General features: G+C 37.3%; 1 pseudogene; it reads right to left on the bottom strand.

The window, feature by feature from the left end:
* The window catches only part of LOC122604228, an 81,595-nt pseudogene extending 73,186 nt beyond the window's left edge, over positions 1 to 8,409 (bottom strand).
* Between the last annotated feature and the right edge of the window lie 13,043 nt (positions 8,410 to 21,452).

The raw sequence follows: 21,452 nt of genomic DNA, 5'->3' as shown, positions 1-21,452 counted from the left end.
TATAGTTGACTTGGTAAACCGAGGTCGAACACAAGACTCAATAAGCAATTGTCACAGTAAAGTGATTCAGATTAAAAGGGGGTTTTGTGACCGAATTGTCACGTTGCAAAGTTAGTGAAGAAGTCATAATCCCGTAGATTAATCGCAAAGAGTATTTGATCGTTGAATCTTACACAGACTAAAAAATGAACACCTACTGGATCAGCTCACATGCCAATCATCGGGTCTAATACTACTTGCATTTGTTGAACGACTCAAAAGTAGACAAGATGAACTCCCGTTATACTTGAAACTTTAACTGCTAAATAGATATATTATTGCTCCCGCACTTAATTCTCCTCTAACAGTTAAGCATTAATTCCTGAGTTGATTTTATGATTTAATCTTTTGAAAGCTTTCCCCCGAACTGCTTATTCGCCTAATCAGATCCCTCTATCATAGACGTTTACACATTCGAAATGAATTTAATTGTTTTTAATCTTCATCGTTGATTTCTCCCGAACTCCAACGATTTCAGGTTAATTACAGACCGATTACCATTTCATAAATCAATTGGCAATGACATAGATTTCTCCCGAACTTCTAATTACAATTATCAATCAATTATATAAAAGTTGAAAACAATATTTAAATCCAAATATTGTGGATCTTCGATTAAACATATAAACCTTGTTCAACATTGCAAGCAACATCAATTCGACCCTATGACATGCTTACTACCCAAGTGGGTGCTAAAGATTTAGCTATTCATATTAGAAATGCAGAACAAAACAATAGAGAGGAAATCATATTATACAAATGAATGATGATAATCCGGTAGCAATGATGATTACAATCAAAAGCTAAAATAATCGAACCCCTAATCACTTGGTTGCTCCAAAGTATTCCTAAGTATGAGAAAAACTATCAAAATTGTGTTATCAATTCGTCCAAAGTGCAGAACCCTAACTAATCCTTGTGTACAAACACGCGTGTAACGGCCGTTAGTGGGCTAACGGCCGTTATATTATACTTGAGTCTAACGGGGTTCTGGGGTACGGCCGTTACTCTTCAGTTGATATTTCAACGCCGTTAGTTCTCTAACTGCCAGTTACAGGAGAACCACAAACCACCATGTAACGGCCGTTACTGGGCTAACGGCAGTTACAACTTCCAGATTTCGTTTTCTTCGTCTTTCGCGTGATTTCACCCGAATTTTCTCCGTTTCTTCCTTAACTCATCAAAATCGACCAATTCATTCGTCTAATCAATTTCCAACCTGAAAACACTCAACACACCTTCAAAGCATCGAAAGTTGGATATAAAACTATCAAAATGACGAATAATTGGTTCTAAGTCACGTGGGAAATGGTATAAAATATGACACATCAAATCCCCCCACACTTAAGCTTTGCTTGTCCTCAAGCAAATCCAAACTGAAAATCATAAAATTCCTTGGCATACATGGAACCACATTTCAGTAATCAAAAAGAAGCTCACCACATCAAGAATGTGAATAAATGGTTAGCAGTTTTAATCTTAATAAAAAACCGGAACGTTTGACAATATTTGACTGATATACAAGCCTCAATAACACGACTAGGCACAAATGTAACGAACAAGTGATATCTCGCCTATCTACTCCAACTAACATTCATTTGGGGCTGAATATTTGAATAATCACTCAATGCCAAGTCGTGATGCATATTCTTTTACCATAGGCTTGTACAGGATCGTTCCTAAGTCGCCAAGGCGCATGCGCCCTATACGTCTATCAAATAGGACTTTAAGGGTTGTAACATTTTAAGGCTAAACACGTATTTGAACAAGGTATGGAAATTTTGGAAAGTAGTGTTAAACAAGAACTAACACAACATTTAACAAATTTTCACATATAGTCTAGTCCAAACAAACCCATGTCATTAGTTGCCAACGGTCCACATCCAAGAAGTTTCCTGACCTACACCCAATAGAATGATCCAAAAACGACACCATTGTGGTGTAAGACAATCAAACAACCTATCAACCAAATCTAACCGTGTTGACTTCAACAAACTTGCCAACCTCAAACACTCTAATCAAATATATCAATTTAAAAACACTTCATTGTTTTTTTAACGACGTACCAACTTACATAAAATGATTTGACAAAAGGAGAAATACCAACTGACAGCCCAAGCTTCTTCTTTCGTTTTATATATATATATCTATTTTTCTTTTTTTTCGTGAGCTACTTTCTCTGACTAATTGGTATTCTCTTACAAAATTTAAGAAACAGTGACAAATCATTACAAAAGATGCCAAGATTAACATCTAGACTTTTCCAAAACCATGACGAAATCAAACTATCCCCATAAGATGAGAATATCTCGACCGACATAATAAGGCAAACCCAACCATCCATCCAATCTAGCAAAGGCAACCAATGACCCACCAGGACTTTGACTATCGGTATGGCGAGGAAGGTTTATTTTAGGTAGATTTAATAACAAGAACAGGCTAGTGACAACAAGTTTTCTATTGTTTCTTGCACTAAAAGTGAGTGCAACATACGGGTTTTAACGGTGGTTCACTAACCAGAGTAGTTAGCTACTAAGCACATTACAAAACATGCACATAACAATTTTTACGAAACAAAAGGTGAATGAACAAAGAACAAGGTTTTATCCTAAATTTGCCTCTTTTTCATCTAGCAAGATAACGGAACGATCAACAAGGACAAGTTCTAGAATCAACGCAATCACCGCACACTCATAGCACAATGAAATAACTCGGAAATGGAAAATCAACCTCAAACTTGCACATCATAGTTCAGAGCTCTAAAAGAGACCCTTACTTCCGGATAAATCCAAAAGCCTAAGAGAGGGACAATTTACAAGGTTAAAGGTTCCAAAACCGTACACCTATCATATCTAGCAATGAATCAATAATATCTCACAATTTTGGTGTTTTGGTGCTATAAGCATGCTAGTAATGTTATTACCAGAAGGAGTGCCACGTTAATCAGTCAAAATACATTCCACACATTAAAATTTTTGCCAAGGTGTGTTACATTGCTCAATTATATGTATATTAGGTGACAAAAGCAATTAACTACAAGGACAAGCAAGCAAAAGTTTCACAATTCCTCTAAAACCCCACTTTTCTATTTACCATCCCCCACACTTAAGTTGGACACTGTCCTCAATGTCCAATAACTAAGCCAATCTAAGGAAATAGGAAGGTAAACTAAAAGCAAAAATAAGGATAAGAAAAACTTGCCGGGTATAAAGGTGTTCCATGCGTGAATGATGCCAACAAGAAACATGAGCGCTGAACTTACTGCCAGCATATGCATATGATAATCAACGTGCTATCACCACGAACACACAATAAAACGTTAATGTATCTGTAAAGAGAAACACCTGCAATGTAAAATTTTATGCAATCAAACCAAAATGCAAGAGAAAGAAAATATGCTCATCACCTCTGGAAGGTGGATATACACAATTAAATACACATCTAAGAGAAACTGAAAATGTAAAATGTATCAATGATAATACAAAACCATCCATGCTCAAAGCTCAGGCGGGGAAGGGCTGAAGGAGCGCCATCGCCGTCACCATCACGTCGCCCACCAAATATACCATAGAAATCAAAGGCATTACCAGAGTACCTATCACCACTGTAGGGAGGCGGTTGAGAACTACTGGTACCGGCATCCGATGGGGCTGCTTGACCGTACTGGGGATAGTAGTGATCAAAAGCGTTCTGGCTGATGGGATAAATCGACGGTGGCATAAACGGCTGCTGAGGAGGGAACTGCTGGGGAGGTACCTGTGATGGTACAGAGGACCTGTGGGGGAGACCCTGAAGCAATCCAACTCTGCATGTAAGGTTGGAAGTACTCCTGCTGATACCCATTCGGTTACCTGACTACCAACAAACGCGACCAATCATCCTGGCGGTCCAATCGCTCGTGAATCCCATGACCCATAAAGATCTCGTCCACACGCTGCCCTAAACCTGAAAAATCAAAAGAATGTGAGCTAGAGGTGGCACCTCTAGTTGGTGCAGAAGCACCAACACCAGCATCCGGCTCCTCATCCATCCTCATCCTCATCATCCTCAGCGTCCATATTCTCCTCCCATCCTCCGAGTCCTCATTCTGGCTAACCATACCCATTCTAATCATTGTCGCCCTATCAAGTACCCCACTGCGACAATAAGCTTGAAAACCCGTAAAAGACCAAATTGATCCGTTTGGACCAACCCATCCTCCTTGCCAAATGACAAACAAAAAACCACCGGCTACATGACCCTTGGCTTTACCATGCCCTTTTCATACAAATATAGCCACAGCCCTAGCTAGATTGCAAGAGACCTTCCGAACCATGCAATACAAGAAAAATAATCAGTGCTAGTAGCATTATTTGAACTACTATGCCTATTGGAGATGGCTCGGCTATCATTCTTAAAAGTAGCTTGTAACCGGGTTTCGAACAGCAGATTGTTTGACATTATAGTGGAATTCTTGGTCACTCAAATTCTCCTCCTCCCAAAACCTAGCTGCAGTCATGGATGCGGGCCATTGAACAATCCCCTTGTAAAAGACACCCTCTGAACATCATCCTCACTATAAAACCCTAAATGGACCCCGAACTCTTGGTAGGACATACAATGAATTTGACCTCCTAGGTGGAATGTCATAACTGTTTCTTACAACTTCCCTCGTCCGTATTCAACCTAAACGAACTAAAGAATTCATTGCACAAGTGTCTCCAGATTTGGTGTTAATGGAGAACAAGGCCCTCCAGGGGGTGTCAACAATCCTTCAACTCCTCAACTTTACCCCTAACTCCCCCAGGTTATCGAAATCTAACCTGCGATTAGCAATAATAGGCTTACGCCTCACAGCATCTAGAGTTATCTTAGGTTGGTACTTTGCGGGTACCTCCTCGGGAGTACGGATGACGGGTGCTCGAGCTACAGGTTGTCTAGCTCTTGAGGCGGAAGCTTCAGCTGAAGCGGCAGCCCTTTGCATGTCACGCTGTCTCTTGGTAGCCATCTACAAAATCAAGCATACACATATATAAGGCTACAAAACAATGTAATGACTCCAAGTCTACAAAAAAAACTTAAACCAAAGAATTAATCACAGAAATCATCTAATTAAATTTTTCTCTAAATTAGAACAAAACCTTAATTCAGACAAAATCAATTCAAGTGATTTTTCATACAAATAATTCCACCATCATTATCCATTCCAATTCTCAAACTCATATTTGTTAAATAATCACAGAAATTATCACATTAGAATTCATCTCCTAATTAAGAAAAATTTAACTCTAATTACGACAAGATCAATTTAAGCGACTAGTAACAAACATTATCTATGATTCTTAGTTACACAAACTTTAATCTTCCCCCCACACTTAAACTAAATAATGGGGAAGATAAACAATAACCTCAACAATAATCTAAATCACCAAATCAGTGACTATGGCTACTAGATATATCTTTGATAAAATAACCATACCCACTAAACTTTAACTCCACATACACAATATCTCCAAGAACAATGAGTATCTTCAAGAGTATAAAAAAAAAACGAAAATTAAAAGAAAGATTGAAGAGTTATACCTGAAGAATGATTGAACAAGGAATTTGGAGATTAATGTGAGAAAAAGAAGAACAAAAGAGAAGCAATGATAAACACCCTCCCCCTTTTTTTTTCAGCTGTCGTGTGTGTGGATGTTTTGAGATTGGATTTTTGAGATTTTCCTGACAATAATCGACCTATCTATCCAGACTTTTCGCGTGTAACGGCCGTTACTGGCCTAACGGGCGTTACAAAACAACGTAAAGACTACGGCCGTTATAGGAGTAACGGCGTTACAAAACAAAAGAAGGCTAACGGGCGTTAGGGCCTAACTGGCCGTTACAGCAGGAAAACAAAATCCCCCTCTAACGGCCGTTAGAGGGTAACGGCGTTACACGCGTCCAGCAAGTCAAATCTAACGAACTTGTGACACTTGATGGACGACAGGACTTGAAGTGACAGCTTACTAACGGCACTTCTACTTACCTTTTGCACCTGACTTACCTCGACGCCTACGATGACTACGGACCTGCAATTCTTGATACAGAAACATAAAAACTGAAAATGATTTAAACTAAGGAATAAACAAATCTTTTTGGCTTTTTTAAAACTTTTACATTTTTATGGATTTTTTGATTTTAGGAAAAGAAAATGACAAGATAAAATGAAACATAAAATGAAACAAACTCGGGTTGCCTCCCGAGAAGCGCTTAATTTATTAACGAGTCCTTAGCTTGACTCGATCACCTTTTACTTTCACTTGTTGATGGCATAAAAGCCAATTTCGAACACCTCCGCATTTTCTTCATCTTCTTCATGATAATGCTTCAAGCGTTGTCCATTTACAATGAAGCTCTCATCATTGCCATACAACTCCACATATCCAGACGAATAACTTCTTTTCACCACATACGGTCCAATCCATCTCGACCTGAGCTTCGGTGCTTTGATTTTGTACTTTGATTGAAACAAAAGTACCTTGTCACCGGCTTTAAATTCCTTCCTCCTGATCTTCTTATCATGCCAAGCTTTTGTACGCTCCTTGTATAACATGGAGTTGTCATAAGCTTGCAACCTCATTTCATCCAACTCGTGCAACTGCAAAAACCTTTTCTCACCAGCCAAGATTAGATCCATATTACAATTTTGCAAAGCCCAATAGGCTTTGTATTCAATCTCATTGGGAGATGACAAGTTTTTTCATAAAGAAGCTTATAAGGGTAGTACCAATTGGAGTCTTGTAGGCGGTTCGAAACGCCCACAAGGCATCATCAAGCCTCTTGGCCCAAATTTTTGGGTTATCTTGCACGGTCTTTTCAAGGATCCTTTTCAAAGCCCTATTCGTGTTTTCCACTTGGCCGCTTGTTTGAGGGTGATAAGAGGTGGAGAACCTATGGGTGACCCCATACCTCTTTAAACCTTAGCAAGCTGGTGATTCGCGAAATGGGACCCGCGATCACTAATTAAGGCCTTTGGTACACCAAAACGGCTAAACAACTTTTTCAAGAATTCAATTACAACTTTAGCATCATTAGTCGGTAGGGCTTTAGCTTCGGCCCACTTGGACACATAATCAACGGCTACCAAATATAAAGAAACTTATGTGACGGAGGAAAAGGACCCATAAAGTCAATCCCCCATACATCAAAAACCTCACATACCTGTATCATTTGTTGAGGCATTTCGTCTTTCTTAGTGATATTACCTTGACGTTGACATGTATCGCAAACTTCCACCAGCGTTTTTGCTTCCCTGAAAATGGTGGGCCAATAGAACCCTGCATCATATACCTTCTTACCCGTCACAGATGGCCCGTAATGACCACCGGTAGGACCATGGTGGCATGCATCCAAAATCACACGGGTTTCAGCACCGGCAACACATCTCCTGATCATCCCATCTGCACACATTCTAAACAAATACGGTTCCTCCCAAAAATAATGCTTAATCTCAGAAAAGAATTTCTTCTTTTGTTGAGATGTCATTTCTTCGGGAAGAATGTTAGCACAAAGATAATTAGCAATGTCTGCAAACCATGGTTCTTCTTCTCCTTGCACCTGCATCAAATCCTCATCAGGAAAATAATCATTAATCTCATGCTCTTGCAACTCCTCAAGGCGAGGGTTTTCGAGCCTACTCAAATGGTCAGCCGCCACATTTTCCGCCCCCTTTTTATCCTTGATCTCAATGTCGAATTCTTGCAAAAGCAAAACCCAACGAATGAGACGGGGTTTGGCATCTTGTTTGGAAAACAAGTACCTCAATGCGGAATGGTCAGTGTAAACAATGGTCTTATTCAAACCAAGTAGGGACGAAATTTGTCAAAAGCATACACAACGCCAACAATTCTTTCTCGGTCACGGTGTAATTTGTTGGGCCGGATTCAAAGTCTTGCTAGCATAAGAAATGGGACGAAATGTTTATCCTCCCTTTGGCCTAAAACGGCCCTAAGGCAAAATCACTAGCATCACACATTAACTCAAAAGGTAATGACCAATCGGGTGAAATCATAATTGTGCATTAATCAACTCTTTCTTTAACAAGTTAAATGCGTTAAGACAATCATCATCAAACACAAAAGGGACATCTTTTCCAACAACTTGGTCATTGGCCGGGTGATTTTTGAGAAATCTTTTATGAACCTACGATAAATCCGGCATGACCCAAAAGCTTCTAATTGACTTGACATTAGTAGGTGGAGGTAACTTAGCGATAACATCAATTTTTGCTTTATCAACCTCTAGACCTGCTTTAGAAACTTTGTGTCCCAACACAATCCCTTCCTTTACCATAAAATGGCATTTCTCCCAATTTAGTACCAAATGTGCCTTTTCACATCTTTCAAGCATTTTGTCAAGACTTCTAGACAACTCTCAAACGAACTACCAAAAACAGAAAATCATCCATGAAAACTTCCATGGAGGTTTCGATCATGTCTTGAAAAATGGCAATCATACATCTTTGAAAAGTTCCGGGAGCATTGCAAAGACCAAATGGCATTCTCCTATAAGCATAAGTGCCATAGGGACAAGTAAAGGTAGTCTTTTCTTGGTCCTTGGGGTCAATGGGTATTTGGAAGTACCCGAGAACCCATCCAAAAAGCAAAAATACTCGTTTCCGGCTAACCGTTCGAGCATTTGATCAATAAAGGGTAAAGGAAAGTGATCTTTGCGGGTCATCATTCAATTTCCGATAATCAATGCATACCCTCCACCCCGTGACAGTTCTAGTAGGAATCAATTCGTTCTTTTCATTCAAAACTACGGTCATCCCACCCTTTTTCGGCACACAATGCACCGGACTTACCCATGAACTATCCGAAATGGGGAATATGATTCCCGCATCAAGTATTTAATTATCTCTTTTTTACCACATCTTTCATGTTCGGGTTCAATCTACGTTGCCTTTGCACAACCGGTTTAAAATCATCAATAAAATTTATGGTGTGCTTACAAAATTCTGGACTTATACCCGGATATCGGAAATTTTCCATGCAAAGCCTTTTTATGGGCCTTCAGGACGGTCATAAGTCTAGACTTTTCATCCTCCAAAAGTGAGGAGGAAATGACAACGGGCAAGAAAGACGTACCTTCGAGATAAGCATACTCTAGATGGTCCGGAAGTGGTTTGAGTTCCAAATCGGTAGGAGGATTCTCCACCGAAGTTAGCACTCGTCTTCTATCATTACGGTGATCTCTTCAAAAGTGTCATCTTCCGGTGGCGTTTCATCAACACTTGACGCCATGATCTCCTGCACCATTTCACCAACCATTTCTTGTTCTTCTTCACTACAAGCTAGAAATGCTTCATCTCCCTCCATATCCAGAAAATCCATGAGCTCCTTTTCCAAAACATCTTCCTTCTCGACTACATCGATCCTGAAACAAGATTCATCGCATGAGTAAGGATGCTTAAGAGCCCTATCAATATTAAAAACAACCCGGTCATCGCCAACCCCTAAGGAAATCTCCTTAGCTTTAACACGGATGATAGCATCCGCGGTCATGAGGAACGGTCGCCAAGAATTAGAGGGACATTAATATCCGCCTCCATTTCTAGAACAACAAAATCTACCGGGAATATCATACGACCTACCCTAATTTGCAAATTTTCCGCTATCCCCATGGGATATTGGAATGAACGATCCGCGAGCCTAATGCTCATGCGGGTAGGGGTCAAATCACCTAAAGACAATCTTTTGTACATAGAATAAGGCATTAGATTTATGCTAGCCCCTAAATCAGCTAATGCCTTATACAAGACAGCACCAAAAGCACAAGAGATAAGAAAACTCCCTGGGTCTTCTAGCTTAGGAGGAATCTCATTCTTGATGATGGCTGACACCTCAGCACTCAGTACAGTTGTCTGTGCCTCTTCTAACTTCTTCCTGTCCGAAACAAGATCTTTGAGAAACTTTGCGTAATTCGGCATACCTGCTAGAAGATCAACTAAAGGAACAGTTATGTTAACATTTTGAATTAAATCAACAAACTTTTTAAAATTTTCCTTTATCTTCGCTTTCCTCAATCGTTGAGGAAAAGGTATCTTTGGTTGATACGGTTTAACTGGTGGTTTCTCAACAGGAGTCTTCTCAGCAATCTTGGAGAGAACGGCCGTGTCTTCACGGCGGGTTCCGGTTCTATCTCAACCTCATCATCAACGGTTCCATCGGCATCAACCTGCACAAGAGGAGTAGCATCATTAGGCCATGGGTTTGCAGAATTGTAAATGTTACCTGCTCTTGTTGTGATTGCGTTGACTTGTTCGTTTCGAGCGTTCGGGTGGCTATACTTGGCTCCTGATCCTTGGCTATTTTGCTGAGGCTTAGGATTCTGCTGGGTATTGCTCGGTAATGTACCGGGCTGCCTATTTGATGTTCCTAGCCTTTCAAGCTTAGCCTCGATATCCTGAAACGTTGCTTGAGTACTCTTCGAACTTTGCTCAAGCTTATTTGCCAATCCATCCAACCTAGTAGTCATAGCATCCCATTGAGAGGCCATCTTCTCACTGGTAGCTTTCTGAGCGCCTACCAAATCCTTCATGATGTCTCTCAATTCCGAATTCGCATTTTGCTGACTGTTGAACCTGCTAAACCTGCTTCCACTAAAACCAGAATTGTTAGCATTAAATTAGACGAAGGATAAGAAGTACCTGATGACCGATTTTGATAACCGGTACCCTGACTGAAGTTCCCTTGCTGATTCTGGACATAGTTAACTTCCTGAGCTGGCTTATCCGGACAATCTTCTGAATAATGCATGTCCCCACAGTAATCACATCCATCAGCAATCACCTTAACATCCCTTTCAATGCTTCTGAATCTCACATCTTGGTTGTCAAACCTCTCGTTCATCTGCTTTGTTAGGGCTTTGACTTCAGCAACCAAGCTTGACTCTTCACTACTCTCCAACTTCGCTACAGTCTTTCCACTCGTTCTCTTGCTTACAACCTCATCGCGATCAGAGAACTCCTTGGCCATATCATCCAAGATTTTGTATCCTTCAGCCGGGGTGACATTATTCAAACTACCTCCAAATGCCCCGGCTAATTCCCTTCTAGTTCTCTTTAGCAACCCATCGTAGAAGATCTCAACCACTGCTTCCGTGTTCAGATTGTTTCCTGGGCAATTCCTGATCATCTCCTTATAACGTTTCCAGGCATCTACTACATCTTCCCCCGGATCTTGAGTGAATGATCGGATCTTATTCTCCAACTGTCTCTGAGTCCTGATAGAATAGAACTCATCAATAAACCCAACACGAAGCTCATCCCAAGTTGTATACAGATCATCTGGCTGCTCCTTTAACCATGCTTTAGCTCCTCCACATAAAGTGAGTGGAAAAAGCTCAAGCTTCACATTGTCATCTTGGTTCGCGCCATAGTGATAGAACCTACAAATCTTCTCGAACCTCTCCAAGTGCCTATATGGATCATTATTCGTCACCCCATCGAACTTCTCCTCCTCCACACTTTTCAAATGACTTCCTTTAAGAGAAAAGTTTACTCCGGTGGTTGGAAGGCGAATAGGAGTGCCCCTATTAGTAGGGATATTTCTCCTACGGTCACCGTAAGGACGGTTATTAGGGTTTTCCGGCTCTCTATCACCCATTCTCCTGGCTCTGACTGGTTGAGTTGGTTGAGGATTTTCTCTAGGAATCTCGGTTAAATCCTGTTGATCAGTCTTGTCCCGATTATCTTCTTCCCCTGAACTATCACCAGTTTTGAACAAACTACTACCTTCGGAGAATTTAGGACTTAAGTGCACCCCGGACGTTGAACCTTCCTTTGAGTAATATTTATCCAAGTCTACGTCCGGGTGGTCGCGGTTTTCGGTGTTTGAAGGCTCCGTGTTGTTTGATCTGATTAAGCGTCGTCTGGCTTTCCCTGGATTAGATTGAGGACTAAGCAAAGGTCTACCAAAGGTTCTTGTGTTCATCAACTACAAAGCACCTGCACCAACACCACAAGAAAACGTTAACCGCACCAGAAACTAACAAAATAAAACTGAAACAAAAAATAAAATCTAACTATGAAAAACAATTAACTTCCTCACAATTGAATGCAAGGGAGGATCGAATCACAAAACTAACAATTACTTAATTCAAGTCCCCGGCAGCGGCGCCAAAAACTTGATGTGTATTTTCTAGTCTTAAATTTATGAACACGAAATACCTAGCTACTGACTACTACACACTTGCGGGCAGTGAACCCGTTCGTATGCAATATAGTTGACTTGGTAAACCGAGGTCGAACACAAGGACTCAATAAGCAATTGTCACAGTAAAGTGATTCAGATTAAAAGGGGGGTTTTGTGACCGAATTGTCACGTTGCAAAGTTAGTGAAGAAAGTCAGTAATCCCGTAGGATTAATCGCAAAGAGTATTTGATCGGTTGAATCTTAACACAGACTTAAAAATGAACACCTACTTGGATCAGCTCACATGCCAATCATCGGGTCTAAATACTACTTGCATTTGTTGAACGACTCAAAAAGTAGACAAGATGAACTCCCGTTATACTTAAAACTTTAACTGCTAAATAGATAATTATTGCTCCCGCACTTACTTTCTCCTCTAAACAGTTAAGCATTAAATTCCTGAGTTGATTTTATGATTTAATCTTTTGAAAGCTTTCTCCCGAACTGCTTATTCGCCTAATCAGATCCCTCTATCATAGACGTTTACACATTCGAAATGAATTTAATTGTTTTTAATCTTCATCGTTGATTTCTCCTGAACTCCAACGATTTCAGGTTAATTACAGACCGATTAACCATTTCATAAATCAATTGGCAATGACATAGATTTCTCCCGAACTTCTAATTACAATTATCAATCAATTAATATAAAAGTTGAAAACAATATTTAAATCCAAATAAATGAAGATCTTCGATTAAACATATAAAACTTGTTCAACATTTGCAAGCAACATCAACTCGGCCCTATGACATGCTTACTACCCAAGCGGGTGCTAAAGATTTAGCTATTCATATTAGAAATGCAAGAACAAACAAATAGAGAGGAAATCATATTATACCAAATGAATGATGATAATCCGGTAGCAATGATGATTACAATCAAAAGCTGAAAATAATCGAAACCCTAATCACTTGGTTGCTCCAAAGTATTCCTAAGTATGAGAAAAACTATCAAAATTGTGTTATCAATTCGTCCAAAAGTGCAGAACCCTAACTAATCCTTTGTACAAAACACGCGTGTAACAGCCGTTAGTGGGCTAACGGCCGTTAGTATTATACTTGAGGTCTAACGGGGGTTACTGGGGTAACGGCCGTTACTCTTCAGTTGATTTCTAACGGCCGTTAGTTCTCTAACTGCCAGTTACAGGAGAAACCACAAACCACCAATGTAACGGCCGTTACTGGCTAACGGCAGTTACAACTTCCAGATTTCGTTTTCTTCGTCTTTCGCTCGATTTCACCCGAATCTTTCTCCCGTTTCTCCCTTAACTCATCAAAATCGACCAATTCATTCGTCTAATCAATTTCCAACCTGAAAACACTCAACACACCTTCAAAGCATCGAAAGTTGGATATAAAACTATCAAAATGACGAATAATTGGTTCTAAAGTCACGTGGGAAATGGTATAAAATATGACACATCAGTGTAACAATTTTGTTTTTTTTTCTTCTTGTCATTTTCTCTTTTCTGAGCCAACCCACGTATTACATCCCTTTTCTTTTGTCTTTTTGTTGGACTTTAAGAGAATTAAATAAAAAAATGTTTTTTTAATTAATATTAAATGAAAAGAAAGTTAAAACAAAATAATATCAACAATTAGTCTACCCCACTTCTCAGGCAACTCCACTCCTTTTTTTTTCCCAGGCAACCCCCGGCAACCCAAGATGCCACATGGCGCGACGTGGTAAAAGTAGTCCAATCCCCGACAATACCATTCCGAATAGCCTTATTACTACATGTCAATTAACTTTAATAATATTCTTTTTGTTTATATTAATATATCTACAAGATAAATATATTGGTCAAAACTTTTATAAACATTTATAAACGTTTATACATACATGCCAATTCAAAAAAAATACCATTTATTTAAAGGAGAATCTCAAATATTCCATTCTTAATCTTTAAAATAACATATTTACCGTTACCATGTAAATAATATAATACATCATATAAATCCAATTCAAAACCAAAAGCTGTCATATATACCAAAATAAATCAATTAAATACTAACTAAAAAACAAAACCTTTCTATTTTATTTTTAACCTCTTAATAATCATAACAACAGCATAAACTATTACGAGTATATCCTTCAAAGTAGAGATGAACATGGGACCAGGACCGTTTTGTACTAATCCTGAAAATCCCAATAATGTGGTACCGGTCTCGGTCCCAAATAATGCGGGATCTGGACGGAACCGGAAATCCTGTAGTTCGCGGAATGTAACATCCCAAACTTTTCGTGTTTGACTTGTTGACTATTCCGTTAGTTAACGTTAGGTTTCGTCAAGTTTATGTGCCTTAATTGTGATGCAGGAGACCCGTGACTAGATTATCTTCTATTTTAATAAGTTATATTTTATTTTCATAAGTTATCTTTTTTTTTATTTTGATAAGTATGAATTGATTTGTTTCCTATTTTAGTGGTATTAGAATTATTATAAATAGGGGTTTTAGTTATTGTAAAATTCAGTTGAATATTATTGAGTTTATAAGAAAATTGACTTTTGTCAAGAAAAAACGTGAAGGTTTATTGTCATTGATCACTTATGTGTTCTTGAGCCATTTGATCGCGTGTCAAATTGCATCAGTTGGTATTCAGAGCTCAGGTTAATTCAAATGGCTTTGCGTGATGAGAATCACTTTTTTACTCGCCGAATCGCCGAAAGAGGCAACGATGAAATCGTATTCGATTCACAAGATCGCAAGATCCAGGAAACTGACCCAAAGGATGTCATCTGCGATGAGATCATTGGGAAAGAAGAGCATCCCGATGACCGCGATAGTTACAAGTTTCAAGAAACCGACTCAGAGTTTTTCATCCGGGATGAGAACTATGGGAAGGAGGAGTATCTTGAAAACTGTAGCACCTTTTATCTAGCACCTTCTCGTTTTGATGAGTATGAGGACGTTGAATGGTATCTTTGGTTCGGGTATGAAGATTGTGCATCTGATCAGAAAATCGATGAAGAACATCACGTGTTGGTTGGGAGAGTTCCTAATAAAGGTACTGTTATAGAGGATGATGTTGATACTTATGGCCTAAGGACAACCCACGCATCAGTTTTTTCTAGTATGAGTGTTGAAGTTTTGGAGGGTGGTACAATAGCTATAAACAACGATTTGGTTGCCAATGGGGATGAGTTTGGTGTCTATGAGTTTGTTGAACCAGTTTTGCAAGTATCAACGTTTAAGGCGATAATCACGTGGATATTGACTGGTAAGCGAAGCATAGAATTTTATACAATATTGAGTTCTCATGCCAAACATGCAGATAATCTTCACAATTATGGATTGCCATTTATTTTGGAAACTTCGTATGAAAGTCCAAGCGAGCAAAATAGGGATATACCTCAATTAAATGCGGCTTCTTCTAATTGTGGCACTTGTGAAAAAGATTTTGCTAATTACAAGTTTTATGGCCGTGTAGAAGATATCACAAATTGTAAAGATGGTTTAATTAAAAGAATGCATTTAAGTGGGCAAATTCATGGTGTGCTAAATTCTAAGAAAGATAGCAAGTCAATTCAAAAGAAACAAATCGTTAAGGACGCTAACATGGGACGTGGTCGATATGATATTCCATTTGATCCGGGTGGTGTTATTCCAAAGGCAAAAGTCGAGGAAGAGTTTTTTCGAAGAGGGAGAGAATGATGCAGGAGACCCGTGACTAGATTATCTTCTATTTTAATAAGTTATCTCTTCTATTTTAATAAGTTATATTTTATTTTTATAAGTTATCTTTTTATTTATTTTGATAAATATGAATTGATTTGTTTCTTATTTTAGTGGTATTAAAATTATAATAAATAGGGGTTTTAGTTATTGTAAAATTCAGTTGAATATTATTGAGTTTATACGAAAATTGAATTTTGTCAAGAAAAAACGTGAAGGTTTATTGTCATTGATCACTTATGTGTTCTTGAGCCATTTGATTGCGTGTGAAACTGCATCAAATTGGTTTATGTGTGATTAATGTGCTATATGCGTAAGGTTAAGGCCTTGATGATGGAGGTGCTAATGAGTTTAAGATATAATTTAAGTGCCTTTAAGGTGCTTAAAGTGTTCAATGTGTTGTAAGTATTTTCAATTGGTGATTTTAGCCTAATATGAGCCATAAGGAAGTCTAGGGACTAGTTTTGACACAGAGGGAACTAAAAAACGGGATTAAGGGTTAATAAAACCCTACTTACACTCATAATCAGTTTTTCCTTCCTTTCTTTCAAGCCCTAACTGTCCCTTCCTTGACCAATTCTTATGTGATTGTTCCGATTAGAGGTGATTTGATAGAGTTTTGGTCTCGCTCGTTCATCCCCATAATCATTTACAGGTATATATGATGTTTTCCTTTTGATTTAATATTCTTTTGATCTTATTAAGTTAATTGATTCTGGTCATAGGGTTTCGATTTGGATTCAAATATGTTTTTGAGACGATTAAGGTCAAATCGGGTGTCAAATGATTTGTATAATTTGTGTAATGAATCCATGAACCCATTAATGATTTCATAATATTTTTTGAGTCATATGTTGGTGTATATGAACCGTAGAAGTCGTGGTGAATGTGTGGTGGTCGAAAATGATTTCAAAACCAAGTGTTACTATATCTAAAAATTCAGCCATGTTGCAAAAAGCATATCTCTTTCAATTGAAAAGGTTAAGAGATGAATCTTATATTTTTGAAAAGCTCTATGTGTCCTCTAAATTTGTTAAGAATTAAGTTTTGTCTCATTTGATCTTCTTGTCTGCCAAAAGTGGTCTACAAAACTGAAAATAGTCAAAAGATGAAAGTAGTCTACAAAAAGAGTCTGGTGGTCTACAAAAGAGTAAAGTAGTCTACGAATGTGAAAGTAGTTTACTAATGGCGAAATTAGTCTACAAAAAGAGTCAAGTATTCTACAAAAGGTTATAGTAGTTTACAAAGGATAAAAGTAGTCTACAAATAGAGGAAGTAGTCAACAAAGACTATTTTCGACAGATATATAGACATAGGTCGTATAGCCTTGTTTACACTCGTTCATTCATCCTATGTTTGTTATAGGTAGTCAGGAATACTTGCTTTGCACGGTAACCTTAGTTATTGTTTGTGTTCACTTTTACGAGGTAAAATAACAACTTTTGTCACCTAATGGTACAACAAAACAAGTTTTTATAAGTTAAACTTCCCAAGTGTTTATGAATGCTTAAAGTAAGTTATAGGGTGATTATGGGAGGTTGTTACGGGATATGTTGCTTACCGTTAATGATGTATGGTATGCTTATGCAGGTTGCAAAGGTAAGATGTAAGTATTTATCATATGAAATGATAAAATGCTTATGATATGTGATTATGTAAAGTTATGAAATGATGATATGTTTATGATATGTAATTGAATGCATGGCTTGAACACCTAGTCACTAGACTTATGATTAGGATTGGCATGTCACGTACATGTTTAAGGGCCCTAAAGTAAAAGATGATGTATGTGATTAGTTTAGGTGAAAGTGTAGCCTAAGCTAATATAATAAAGAAGCCTCGAGCATACGTAAAGTCTTGTGTTAAGCTTATTTCGTGCTAGTTCCTCGGAGCTAGGGCGTATGTGGTCACGTGGCTTGGGAATCATGATACCCCTCGTGGCATAGTTATGTTTGATTATTCCAGGTAGAGTAACTAACCACCATTGCATAAAGGTATAAACGGTTTATTCAGTTGGATTGACTTTGTCTTTCCTTAACAACGCCAATGGACCACCTTATGGTTTACCTATCAAGTCAGGTGTGAGGACTCCATGTAAGGTCTTATGGCCGCCGATACACAATCCCGCATCCCTAAGATAAGTGGCTTATGTCACTTAGCCTATGTCTAGGCAGAGATAAAAAGTAAAGAAAGAAATAAAGAAAGTAAAGTTAGGCACAAGTAGAAGTATGATGAATCCTAATGTGTTATGTCTATGTTGTGTAGGTGATATCTCTATTGTGATATGACATATGTTATGATGATTATGTGATATTAACTCGTATGAAATGATTTTGTTAATATACTATGAAATGGCAAATGTTTTCAAATATGTGTTATCTTACATAGCTAATTTATTATCTAACACTTGTTCTTTTGAAAATGTTGAGCCTTCAGGATAAGCAAGCTTGAGCTAGGAAATGATTAGCTCGGTGAGATGGGTAGAAGTAATAAAGAAGATTAGCATTAGACGTTGAATGCTTAGACTTCACCTTTTAGCCTTATGTTTTGGCTACTTTCATTAATGATTTATGAACATGTAATAATGATGGCATTTTTGTTGGTGCCATAACTTAGAATTTCATTTATATTGTTTCGATGATGCATTAGTAACACCATTTGTGAAAGGTACCATCCGGTTACGGATGGGGTAATTTTAAAGTGATCTTTTTCCGTTACATTTTAAACGCCATTAGGCAAAGTTATTGAAAATCCAGGTTTTTAAATTACAGGTGTTACACGGAATTTTCCGGTCCCTTCTTGATCTAAATCTCAAGAACCATCGAAAATCAATACTTGGTACCACTTCTTAGTACCGAGATCGAGACGGTTCTGGGATATGACTCGGGACTTGGGATTTTGAGCTCATCCGTACTTCAAAGTTCTCTAAACACCTCGTTTTGATTATAAAAAAAAAGCACCCTAAATGTCATGGCTATATAAATGCGTATAAAAACTTCATAAAATCTCAAATACTGATGAATTCATTTAATGTTTTTATAGGTTTGAATAGTTTTTCTTTGTAATCTAATTATAATTGGAATTATATTAACTGCAATTAGTTTGCTCTAGTTGTCTCAGGAACACAATTTCATATGGTTCCCCAATTGACCGCTTTGGAAGCTTACACATGAAGATGATAGTCAAAAATGATATAATAAGCCGATTATTAAGTTAGTTAAAATTATCAAGAGTTTTTGTTTTTCAATTAGTATTAAATTGATTTATTGAAGTTGAAAGTATTCGGGTTTAAAATGGGTTTACATGGTATTCTATTATTCAAATGTATAAATATGTTATTTTTATGATTAAAATAATAAAGATATATGAGATTCTCTCTTTATTAAAATATAGGATGTTGAATTAGTTTTTTTTACCCGTTCATTATAAAGTTTGATTTTATTATATATATAAAAGTATTATATTATTTATATTATGAGAAAAGTGAGTATGGGGCTGTTAAGCACCCAACTTGGATGAAAAATCCCTCACATATCAATATTTTAATATTTTGAATAAATGTTTGACCCCCCATAATTTTTATGGTTAAAATATTGGTATGTGAGGGGTTTTTCACCCAACTTAGGTGTCTAACAGCCTCATATTTCCATCCCCCATATATTATATACACATCATATTTATATAAAAAGTAAGAACTTAGATTAATAATTATGAGTATGTGATGTTTTTAACGACTAATCTCAAACCCCATCTAACATATATGAGTAGGTGATATTTAATGGTCAATGTTACAACTTCAACCACCCCAACTTTTAATAAATATGAATACTTTAATAACCAACCTTAATTCCAATCCTCCCTGAACTACCTCGGATCAAAATAAACAATGTTTTGAAAATTAGATAGGATGTTGAATTGCTTTTTTTACCCTTTCATTATAAAGCGTGATTTGATGTATATAAAAGTATTATATTATATGTACATCATTTCTTTTTAAAAAAAACAAAGACAAAATCATAGATTAATAGATTTGGACAGGAAATGTTTTTAATGACTAACATTAAATCACAACTAACAAATATGAGTAGGTGACATTTAATGGTCAGTTTTAAAAATTCAACCACACAACCAACCAACCCAAATCCTAATAAATGTGAGTAGGTAACGTTTTTAATAACCAACTTTAACTTGAACCATCACATAACTATCTCAGATCATAACAAACAATATTTTGAAAATCTGATAAAATGTTGAATCGTTTTTTTTACTCATTCATTGATAGAGCCAAATTGGATTTTATTAAAATACTAGATGACAATATAAGTATATGTTAATATTAGTTATATGAATAATTAACAAAGACATTAAGGTTGGATGAGAGGTTGAAGTTAAGTTTGCCATTAAAGATGTTACATACCTATTTTTGTGATGATTTAGGGTGATTTAGGAAATGCGGGTTTATGGTTGGATATTAGTATGGTTTTAACTTTTTTTACGCGGTCAGGTTTAATGATAGTTTAAAATGGTAACTTGCATACTCGGCTTGTATACCTGAAACTTGTCTTGAACCCGTATTCCCACCCCATGAAAAACAAATATTATTATCTTGTGTTATAAATTCGATTAGGTTTTTATATAGAAAAATTATTATCTTGTGTTATAAATTCAAAAATAGACTAACAGTTTTAAATTTAAACATAATTGTTTTTCAAATAATATTGATTCTCACTTATTACATTAACCTTGGTATATACTTAGTAAAAATAAATTACGTAAAACACAAAAGAACAACCTTACAAATAAATGAATAACATTATTTATTTATTTTTATTTATTTATTGGCGAGTTTTTTTTGGATTCTTTCTTTTTTGTCTTTGTGTGAACCAATAATATTAAGGAAACTTCTGTCTCATATTTATTACCAAATCCTATCTTATCCTTCACATATCTAACCCAATTGTGGTGAATACGTATGGTTGATAGATAAACTTACATATCTTCTCCTCCTCTCTACAAAAATTAAAATATCATTTAAAAAAAACCCAATCACTACGGGAATCCGACATCACCAACCCAACACCGCCTGCACCACATCAACATAAAACTTCCGTATCTCACAATACTCTATATAGATTTGTGGGTGATTGACATTGGTAGCTGGTGGCCGGAAATGGCAGCCGGTGATGATTGATATTGGTTGGTGGTGGCCGGAGGTGGCCGATGGTGTTGGCCAAAGATGGTCACCAGATGTGGCGGTTGGTCGTCGGAGTTGATTGTAGACTAATTATGCACTACATACTTTTACATCACATAATAATTATATGTTTATTTCCAATTAATTGAGAGTATGGAATGATAAACGACAACCATGGAGCAAGTAAGGCTTGTCATATTTTTACGCGTTTGAGATGGTTGTTTACGTAGCTCAAGCCAATTACCATAATATAGTTCATATCCCTCACGTACAGAAAAATGTCAACAACTGGATAGAAAATGGAACAATATTTTTTGGCTCAG

Source organism: Erigeron canadensis, chromosome 6, assembly GCF_010389155.1.
Source record: "Erigeron canadensis isolate Cc75 chromosome 6, C_canadensis_v1, whole genome shotgun sequence".
NCBI lineage: Eukaryota > Viridiplantae > Streptophyta > Magnoliopsida > Asterales > Asteraceae > Erigeron > Erigeron canadensis.
The sequence above is the reverse complement of the archived record's forward strand: the minus strand, read 5'-3'. Positions and strand labels throughout refer to the sequence as shown.